The following is a 10160-nucleotide window of genomic DNA, read 5'->3' on the forward strand; positions in this document are numbered from 1 at the left end:
TCATGAAACCATGGAAGAAAACACGATTATGAAGAAAGAATGATCAACCAACTCGACAAAAGTGACAGCGGAGATTTGTTACACCTGTATTTGTTGTAATTTGAATATTTAAAAATGGCTTTTGAATTGAATTTATTGCTGATACATATATTTAGTATTTAAAATAAGCTATATAAAGGCATGCAGTGAAAACAAGAACAATGTTAATACAGTGACCTATAAGTACTAAAAATCAAAAGAATTCGTTACAAAAGAAGGTCTTATGCAAGGCGGCGGATTGAATCCAACCCAAGTCATAACCTATATGGATGAGATAACAAAAAGTGTAAAGAAATTTCTTGTCGAATATAGAAAATCGAAGTTCTAGAAGGAACATTCGCAGATGACGTGATTATTATAACTGGCGGCGAAAAAGAAGTAAATGAAAGTTTAAATATAAAGAAATCGAATGAGAGTACAAAGGAGTTTGGAATAAAGATGAACAAGTCGAAAAGTAATGTTATGGTGATAGATAGTAATGCAAGATTGAAAATAGTAATTGATGAAATCAAGCACAAAGTTGAATATGTAAATATTGAATTTTTTCTTGTATTTTCATTGCATTCTTTATTATCGAAATCAAGCTTGTTTACGATGAATAACGTTTAAAAGAAGCAAATATCATAGTTAGAATCCTTGCAAAAAAATAAGACACTCTACAATTCATCTCACTTTGCAATATACGAATCTTATAACAAAAATATCTACATTACATTATCTTCAGAAATTGTTGAATCTCGCTTTTTAATATGAAAAAGTCGCCATTAAGTTGCAGTTAATAATCATTTACATAAATCAGTTACTTAGAATAATAAATAAGAAGACAGATAGATTTAACTTTACAATTAACATGGATTCAATACAACACGGTACATTATTGCCCTGTTTTATATTATGTACATACATAATTAATTTAATAAATAAATAAAATAATAATTTAAATAAATAAAAAAATGTCGTATAACATGGTTTCAATTAGCACGATACGAATTAGCTGTGTTATATGAGGGACTATCTATAACACTTTTTTTTATTGCAATAGATTTAAAAAAAAATAACTACAATTTTTATAGAAAACATTCTTTCCTATTTCGAAATAGCCGACTATTTTTTCACTTAATAATTTAAATTCATAGGTTCCATTCAGATCTACTACATTAATCATGAGTGCTTAATGATTATTTTATTCAAAAACGAATGTCTCCGCAAAGACAGACAGCCAAGCTTATAACAAAGACTAACAAGGGAAGTGTCATAACTGTCCCCCACCGATTTCGTTGTAATTTGGTACAGCGATAGTATGGCCTTTTATACATGCTAATAAAGCTCCTGGGACGACTTATAAGGGTTGGAAATCGGAGCGAACGATGTATATAAAATGTAAACTGCTATTCATTTTTAAAGAGGTTTTCATTGAAATATCACACATATATCTGAGGGCTTCAGGAATCTATAAACATACATTCTATAAACACATATTCTATAAACATTAATATATTTTTCATCAATATATTTTGTATACATACCTGTAAGCAGTTTTTACTTGAACAAAAAACCCAAAAAAGTATAGAATAACATATTTTAATTTATAAAATAAGTGAGTTTACTTTATACATATAAAAAAAATAAAAAATGGCATCTTTGGCTCTGAAGCAGACATTCAGTTACCGCGCTGATCCTGGTTTATCCGGTTTTCGGAGGACGACTATCGCTCGCCCGTTACCGTACACCGGCGTCGCGTAGCCTGTCGAAAATCAGAAAAATTTTGTTTTGAAAAACTATTATCGGAATTCGTCATACAGATTTATTGCGCACAATTCAGTGCAAACCGCGTTGAAATCCGTCCAGCCGTTTTCGAAATAACAGCATCCCCTTAAACCGCGAAAATTCGCGAAACTATACAAAATATGAAAAAAATAAAATATGCCTCGCATTCAGAACATATTAGGCTATCACCTGTTGAAATACCAAATTTTTTCGTCTTATAGTTTTTGATAAAAAAATTCATATAGTGACTGTGTTCTGTACATACCAGAAATCTCAAAAATCGGGTGTTTTTATATGTTTAACTCGCTATAAAAAAACAACTGAGGGGCCAAAAATTTTCAAATTGATGTTAATATAGTAGAAATGATCAGTGATTATAACAAAGTTTACCGCAAATTTTTTCATCGATCGGTTGTGAAGTTATCGATCTCTAAACAGACGGCAAGCAATTTTATGCATGTATCTACTGGATACACGAGCGCCTAACGGAAGGTTAAGAAGAAAGTGATAAAACATTTACACTTTTGAACAATATTTTGAAGAAAACCGTAAATTTGTTGCAAATTAAGATTTACACAGTCAAATAAGCACTATACGACATTTAGGGGTATCTAGGGGTTAACTACCCCAACCACCAAAAATAATTTTTTTGCTTGTCGATTTTGCAATTTAGCACGATGATTGCTGTATATGTTAAATAATATTTTTGAAAGAACTTACAAGATTTAGAAATTTGGGGTAGAAAACATATTTTCGCTAATAATTAACATACTCCTACACAAAAATCTTGAACATATATTACAGTTCTTTTTTAAAGAACTTTTTATTCATGTTCAATGAGGTTTACAATCGTTACTCTATTTAAATAACACAACAGTTAAGATAATTATATAAATATTTATTAATAATGAGTTTAAAAGTAACTGCAAAAATGGTTTAATATCATTAATTGTATTCTACATTATTAGTTTAATTTCTTTGTTTTACTTAATGTATTGTTACCAATAATGAAAATCATGGAAGAAATGTTTTAAACACAAAGATTGTTTACACCATGCGCAAATTATAATAGCATATCTCCACAGATATCACACGTTGGGTTTTTATTAGAAAATCAAACCTCCACGGGATTTTCAAACTGTTCTGGTCTCTCCTCTATATATCCAGTTGCAAACCACGCGTACTTAAAAACATTAATAAATCTTGGGGAAGACAACTGTTATGCGTTAGACAATGCAATTTTAAAATATTATAAGAATATATGAAGGGTGGGTAATTTATTTAAAATCTACGAAGAAGAATAAATAAAAAAATGTACTTAGATACAATACGTAAATAAAGATAAAACAAAGTGAGTTTAAATTAAGATATTTGCTTTGTTTTTAATATTTTTTGATGTTTTAGTTTTTAAGTGATAAAATAATTATTCAATAATTATTTCCAATAATTCGATACTTCCGATATTTCGATACTTTCGATACCTTATTTGAGGTATCGCCCAGCCCATGGATATGTGTTCCAGTCATACTATAGATATTGTTGTAATATTATACAATTTAAAATTTCTTAATGTGATGTACAATCTACTATTCGTTTAAAAATTAGGAGCCAAATTCAAATTTGATTTACCACAAAATTCAACCTTAATGATTAGTCTTCATTAAGATTGAATTTCGTGCTCCTATTTTTAAATAAAGTGACGCGTTGGACGCGATATTTTAATGTTCAAATGGATATATAATAAATGTGATATTGTATAATAGCATTAAATTATTCAATAATAATTGAATATTAAACAGCTTAAATATTATTGTTTTTTATATAAATCTTGTTACGTTTTATTTTCTTTAAACCTTCGATTATCTTTTCTATGTATCTTTTGTTGAATTTTTGGCAGCTGAATTCGAGATTCCTCTTCCTTAATCCTTACTTTTCCTATTCCCTACGTGATGGCGCGATTACTTGTTTTCATTTTTGTTTTTCCGTATTATATTTTAGAAACGAGTTTTCGGAAACTCATTCTCTTGTACGTTAGCTGTCCTAATGAACACACGGTGTTAGAGATTTTGGTACTTTTGCGACATTTATAAAATTTTTGGGACGATTACCAATCCGTAGTTATCCGATTCATCTTTCACTGGTGAAGTTCATATTTAATTAGATAAATTACGACAACGGATTTAGATTCCGGATTTTCATTTATTTTCACATTACAACTTTATTTTAATTAATTAATATCTTAAAAACTAATTTCACACAGCCATTCCTGAATCATACAATCCTCCTTTCATTCCTTCAACGAAAAAAAAGTCCTTATACAGGTGTATCTGAATGACTGCAACAAACTTCAAGGGGTGATTCTTTAGTGAATTTTAAGGGTACTTTGATACATTGAACCATGGGCGACTTCGGTTCCCCTAAGGAGCTACACCCCTCCAAAAATGGCGGAAAAATTTGGTTTAATTTTTTTTTCTCAAAAACCATAAACGCTGGCAAAATGAAATTTGGGGAATACGTTTAATTCATAATAGGGCACGTTTTGACCCTATTTGTACTTTCAACCTACCCTTCTAAACTACTAAACGTAACCACCCCCGTTCAATTTATGCCTACATTTTTTTTATGAAGATGATAAATACATTGGAAAAATTTCAGTTAGATAGATAAAACTATTCTAAAACTTTTTTGTCTCTCTGATGTTCTTCGAAAATTCAATAATTTCTGAGAAAAAAATAATTAAGCAAACACTAACTGTTAAGGCCGCGTTTCAATTCGCTGAGGTTGTTTAAAGTGCAAAAAAAATTTATATAGTTACGACCTTGCTGTAGAGAGGGCGCTAGTGCCGTCGTGGCGCGCGCGGCGTTCGGATTTTCAATGTGCGACTGGCACCGTAATTTTTTTTTCATTTCATAAAAAAATTATTCATTATTTCGATGCCGTAAACGTTCATAGCGTATTTGCAGAAGCTCGTATGAAAGCGTGTCGTTATTATAATATCTATTTCTTGTGTTTTTTCGTGGTCTATTAGTTATTTTATATTGTTACATTTATATACTTTAGACACTTTTTGTGCAAGTTTGTTTTATTGTGTTAGTATTAGTGAATTTTATATTTTTATTATTGGTAAGTATCTACACTTAAAAGCGTACAGAGAACCCCCGACTTGGTGAATATTAAGTTGGGGATAAACTGTACGCACATTTTTCTTATGAATATTGCTAAATTCACAATTTGTTTGCGGATGTGCTGAACAGTGAAGTGGTATGTAAAAAACTGCAAGTATAATTATATTTTTCTTAAAACAGCCATGTGCTCTCCTGTCTACAAGCGTCCAGGGCGGCCTCTTAAAAGAGGAGAAAGGTGGAGTGATGTATTTAAAATTTATAGCTGATGGGGTTCCACTGTTTTTTATCAACTACAGCGAAAGGTGCCGTATGAGTGTGCAGTTGAAAACATCGAATGCACAAACCATGCAATAAAAAATTATGGAAAATCCTTGCACAAAATAAAGATGGACACCTCTATTAATTCGCAAGGGCGTAAATACCTTACCGTCCCAATTACAAAAGAACAACTGCAAAAGAGCGCACAAAGGGCGATTGATCGTGGCAAGGGAGATGTTATACGTCTCAAAGCAAAAATACCGAACACGATAAATCACGTGTTTAAAAATCACCAGTTTTGTAGTGCTGATTTCTGCAAAGAGAGTGGCGTTGTAAACATAGAAACGATGAAACGCTTGAAATTAAAAAGTAATCTCTATACAATAACGTGTAAAGTTTTTCTACACGTTATTGTATAGAGATTTTTTTTTCTGAACCCAATGATGTACAATACATTAACATTAATTGTAATTTTAGTAGAGAAAAACAATTATAACATTTTCCGAACATTGTCTTACAAGGGAAGTATCAGAACTGTCCCTCACCGATTTTGTTGATATTTGGTACAGCGATAGTATGGCCAAAAATAAGGTTTACGTATTTTTTTATATGTGCTAATAAAGCCCCTGGGGCGAGTTATAAGGGTTGGAAATCGGGGCGAACTATATATATTCGCTTATAGGCTGAAAACGAAAATAGCTATCGAAATGTGGTAAATGTAAACTGATATTCATTTTCAAAGAGCTTTCCATTGATATATCACACATATATCTGAGGGCTTTAGGGGGTAAATTACCCCTAGTTTTTTGGAATATTTTAAAAACTACCCTGTCGATTTTGGCGATATTATGTATCCTTATAATACGTTTAAAAATATTAATGACGTGTTTTTTCTTATTTGCCTCTGACCATCCCCAGCAAAGTTACGGGGTAAGATAGATAACCCCTTTCCTTAAGAATAATGTGATAAACTGTTACACTTTTGAACAATATTTTGAAGAAAATCATTTATTAGATGTAAATTAAGATTTACGCAGTAAAATAAACCCTATACGACATTAAGGGGTGGCTGGGGTTAACTACCCTAACCACCCCAAAAAAAATTTTTTTTTGCGAAAATTGTTTGTCGATTTTGGTGCAATTTACCACGATGATTTTTTTATACGTTAGGTAGTACTATTGTAAGAACTTACAAGGGTTAGAAGTTTGGGGTAGAAAATATATTTTCGCTAATAACTTTCATACTCCTACAGAAAAATATTTTTTATCCTTATTCTATTTAAATAACACAAAAGTTAGGATAATTATATAAATATTTATTAGTAATGAGTTTAAAAGTAACTGCAAAAATGGTTTAATATCATTAATTGTATTCTACATTATTAGTTTAATTTCTTTGTTTTACTTAATGTATTGTTACCAATAATGAAAATCATGGAAGAAATGTTTTAAACACAAAGATTGTTTACACCATGCGCAAATTATAATAGCATATCTCCACAGATATCACACGTTGGGTTTTTATTAGAAAATCAAACCTCCACGGGATTTTCAAACTGTTCTGGTCTCTCCTCTATATATCCAGTTGCAAACCACGCCTACTTAAAAACATTAATAAATCTTGGGGAAGACAACTGTTATGCGTTAGACAATGCAATTTTAAAATATTATCTCGCTGATGCAAATTGACGTCGTACTAATAGAGAATAACATGATCAGAAAATCTTCTAATAAAATTTTTCCATATTCTAAAGCCAAATACATCCAGGGGTTGAATTTGACCTATTGATCCTGCAGGTATAGATAAATGTTTAAACTTAACATCTGATTACACCCCGTACCTTTGCAGAGGATGGTCAGAAGCAAATGAGAAAAAACACGTAATTAATATTTTTAAACGTACTATAAGAGTACTTAATGCCGCCAAAATCGACAGGGTACTTTTTAAATTATTCCTAAAAAGTAGAGGTAGTTTACCCCCTGAAGCCCTCAGATATATGTGTGATATATCAATGAAAAGCTGTTTAAAAATGAATGTAGTTTACATTTAGCACATTTTGGTAACTGCTTTCGTCTTCAAACTATACGCGTATACACACCGTTCACTTCCCTTGTAAGATTACTTGCGTGAAGAATGAGTCTACAAACAAGAATCAAATTATTAGTTTTATATTGAAACATTGTAAAACTTGTTAAAATTATCTGAACACTTCCTAGTTTAAAGTTTTATTGTTGTAAACAACAAAGTATTTGGAGATGTCCTAATAGGTAACATTTCTTTAAGAGTGAAAACCCGCACATTTTTCCCAATAAATTAATTTGTTAGTGAAAATTGTATTATATTGTTTCAAATTTGCTAGTTATTTAATGTAATTGATAAATCATGCTTTGGCTACAATTTAGAGGTTAATTATAAAAGATCCATTGTGCAATTTACAAGAAGTTTTCTTTGAACAGATAAAAACTATTTCATGCACACATTTTTTCAAGATTTTGCGATTTAGCAAAAGAAGACCTACAAGATTTTTTTATGATTTTAAGTCATAATATAGAATCATTATTGTAACACATTAACTAATGATGCGACGAGTCAGTGATAATTGAGTCCGACTCGATTCATATTTGATACTGATGCTGGCTCGAATTCATAGTGTATCGATTCTAGGAGTTGCTTTTAATTTTTAAGTTTATATTAAAGTTATTTTTTTGAGTTTAATTTTAAAAATTGAAATTGATTGATAAGAAGCAAATCTAGTATTCAATAATATTCAAATCTGATTCGAATCAAATTGATACCAAAAGTTGCCAATACACCCAATACACACAAAAAGATTATAATTTTATCTTGATTAATTTATGAACAAATTTGACAAAAAAAAAATATTACCTGTTAAACTGAGGAAAAAAGTTAGACTAGAGGAAAACCATATTGGTGTCATTATATTGCTAATCAAAATAACTTTCTTAAAGGTGTTTGTAGTTTCATTGCACGGTTAACTGGTGCACAACTGAGACAAATCGGTACTATCTATACTTTTGGAGGGTTGGCCTCACCTAAAATATTAAAAAAATATATTAGATAAAAATATATCTCACATTTTATATCAATAGAAAAGTATTATTGTAACTAATAAGAAGTATATGTCCTCAATGTATTTTTATCTATGATAGATTTAGGACACACTATTTATGGATATATTGTATTATATTATAATCATTTATAAATTAAACAACTACAATTCAAGCTGAGGAAGTGTTATGTAGCCTTACAGGAACCACCAGCTAAAGTAGTCTTTGGAAAGTCTTATCCAAATAAATATATAAAAAATTAAACTTAAGCTAAATGTTCAAATAGTATACCTTGGGCAGCTCTTAAACGATTTTAAAAATCTTCTTAACAATTCAATAAGGTATCAAGAATTATTCACTGAACTTTTAGGATTTTGATTTTTTGTTCATCCAAAGTATTTCGCACAGTGGTTTAAATAAACTCGAACAGGAACAGCATTGTGATGGTGGCGCGCCATGGTATTGGAGAAATCATTGCCCCCGGAATTGAATTTATTTATTTATTTGGGATGCAAACAGGATTAAGCCCTAAGTAGCAGCCAGAAAAAATAACAAAAACAAACTTATAAAACGAAGTAAGTGATATAATCAATCTAGTAAGTAAGTAAATGCCCATTTTAAAAATACATTTAGTATTATAAAATAATATAAGTTTCTGTTCATTTTACATTTTGTATAAAAATTCTTACCTCATCCATGCCGACATCTTGTTCTTAATCAGCTTCGAAATATAGAATTGAAAATGCCTCTTTTTTGTTTTTATTCGGTGACAATTGACGGAAGTTTGACGTAAACGTTACAAGAAACATTCCATATGCAATATTTGGACATTTCTACAGCGCAGTTTATGAAAAAACTGTTAAGACCACCGACACCACCAAAGAATCTTCTTCGAGATCAACTCTTCTTTGAATGGAAATCAGAAAAGCGTCCAAATGTCACGTACGAAAGGGCTTATGCGTCGCTGAAACGACATCTAGTGACAAGTATAGTTTGGTTTCCCATTAATAGATGGCACGATTTAAATTATTTTACATTTTTAGATATAATTTATTTTTATTATTTTTTATGTATTTGTTAAAAGCAATATTTAATTAAAAAATTAATTTAGTATTTTAAGTATGATGCAGTTAACACTTGATTTACGTAAACCTGAATCAGCGTTGTCCTATCTCAACATGCGTACAGTTTCACGCAAAAGTATTGGTACATCTATAATAAATTTGATTCCATGAAAGTAATCCTTTAAAGTTATAATTAGAGCTCGAATTTTTATGCAGTCAAATTATAGGAAATATGCACATAAATATGCAAGCTTTTTATTCGAAATATGCAAAAATATGCGGTAATATGCAAACATATACCTTTCTTATAGTTGTTATCAATCTATTTCTATCACATTGTTGTATATGTTTTGCACTTTTCACATGTTGTTGTATTTCAGATTTCCTCCAGATAACAGCGCTAGGGATTCCCCGCATGTTTCTGTGAATCGTTGTAAACAAGAAACAAGCCGCAATCAAAAAATATCCTGCATTGTGCTTTAAACTAAAACTTATATTTATTTTATTAGGCAACAAGAAACAAATCTAGTAAAATGACAAAATATGCGAAAATATGCATTAAAAGGCCAATTTATGCAACAACCAAAAAAATCGTAAAAATATACAAAATATGCAATTTTTTTATTGTGTTTATTGTTGTTTATTGAAAAAAATATTCCAGAAAATGAAGAAGATACATTTTGCATAAAATCCGAGCCCTAGTTATAAATCATTGCGCTACATTTTTTTTTCAAAAGTAAAAAAAACCGGAAGTTTCTGCTGATTTCAAAGCCTTAAATATTCATTTCAGTTCATATACAAATTTTTAGCTCTCACGTTAACAATTTCTGATTGTGAA

General features: G+C 30.2%; 1 protein-coding gene across 4 annotated transcripts in view; it reads right to left on the reverse strand.

Annotated features, from left to right (window-relative positions):
- Window positions 1–9223, reverse strand: part of LOC111416706 (uncharacterized) — a 36567-nt gene extending 27344 nt beyond the window's left edge. Inside the window, exons 1-3 of one of the 4 annotated variants that reach the window (XM_071198737.1) lie at window positions 8948–9223; window positions 8077–8243; window positions 7289–7329 (exon numbers count right to left, since the gene is read on the reverse strand). The gene's annotated coding sequence lies outside the window, so the exon portion shown is untranslated. Of the gene's footprint in view, window positions 1–7288; window positions 7330–8076; window positions 8244–8549; window positions 8821–8947 lie in introns of all 4 variants that reach the window. The other 3 variants (XM_071198735.1, XM_071198736.1, XM_071198734.1) reach the window with 3 other exon arrangements.
- Between the last annotated feature and the right edge of the window lie 937 nt (window positions 9224–10160).

This window comes from Onthophagus taurus, chromosome 8 (assembly GCF_036711975.1).
Source record: "Onthophagus taurus isolate NC chromosome 8, IU_Otau_3.0, whole genome shotgun sequence".
NCBI lineage: Eukaryota > Metazoa > Arthropoda > Insecta > Coleoptera > Scarabaeidae > Onthophagus > Onthophagus taurus.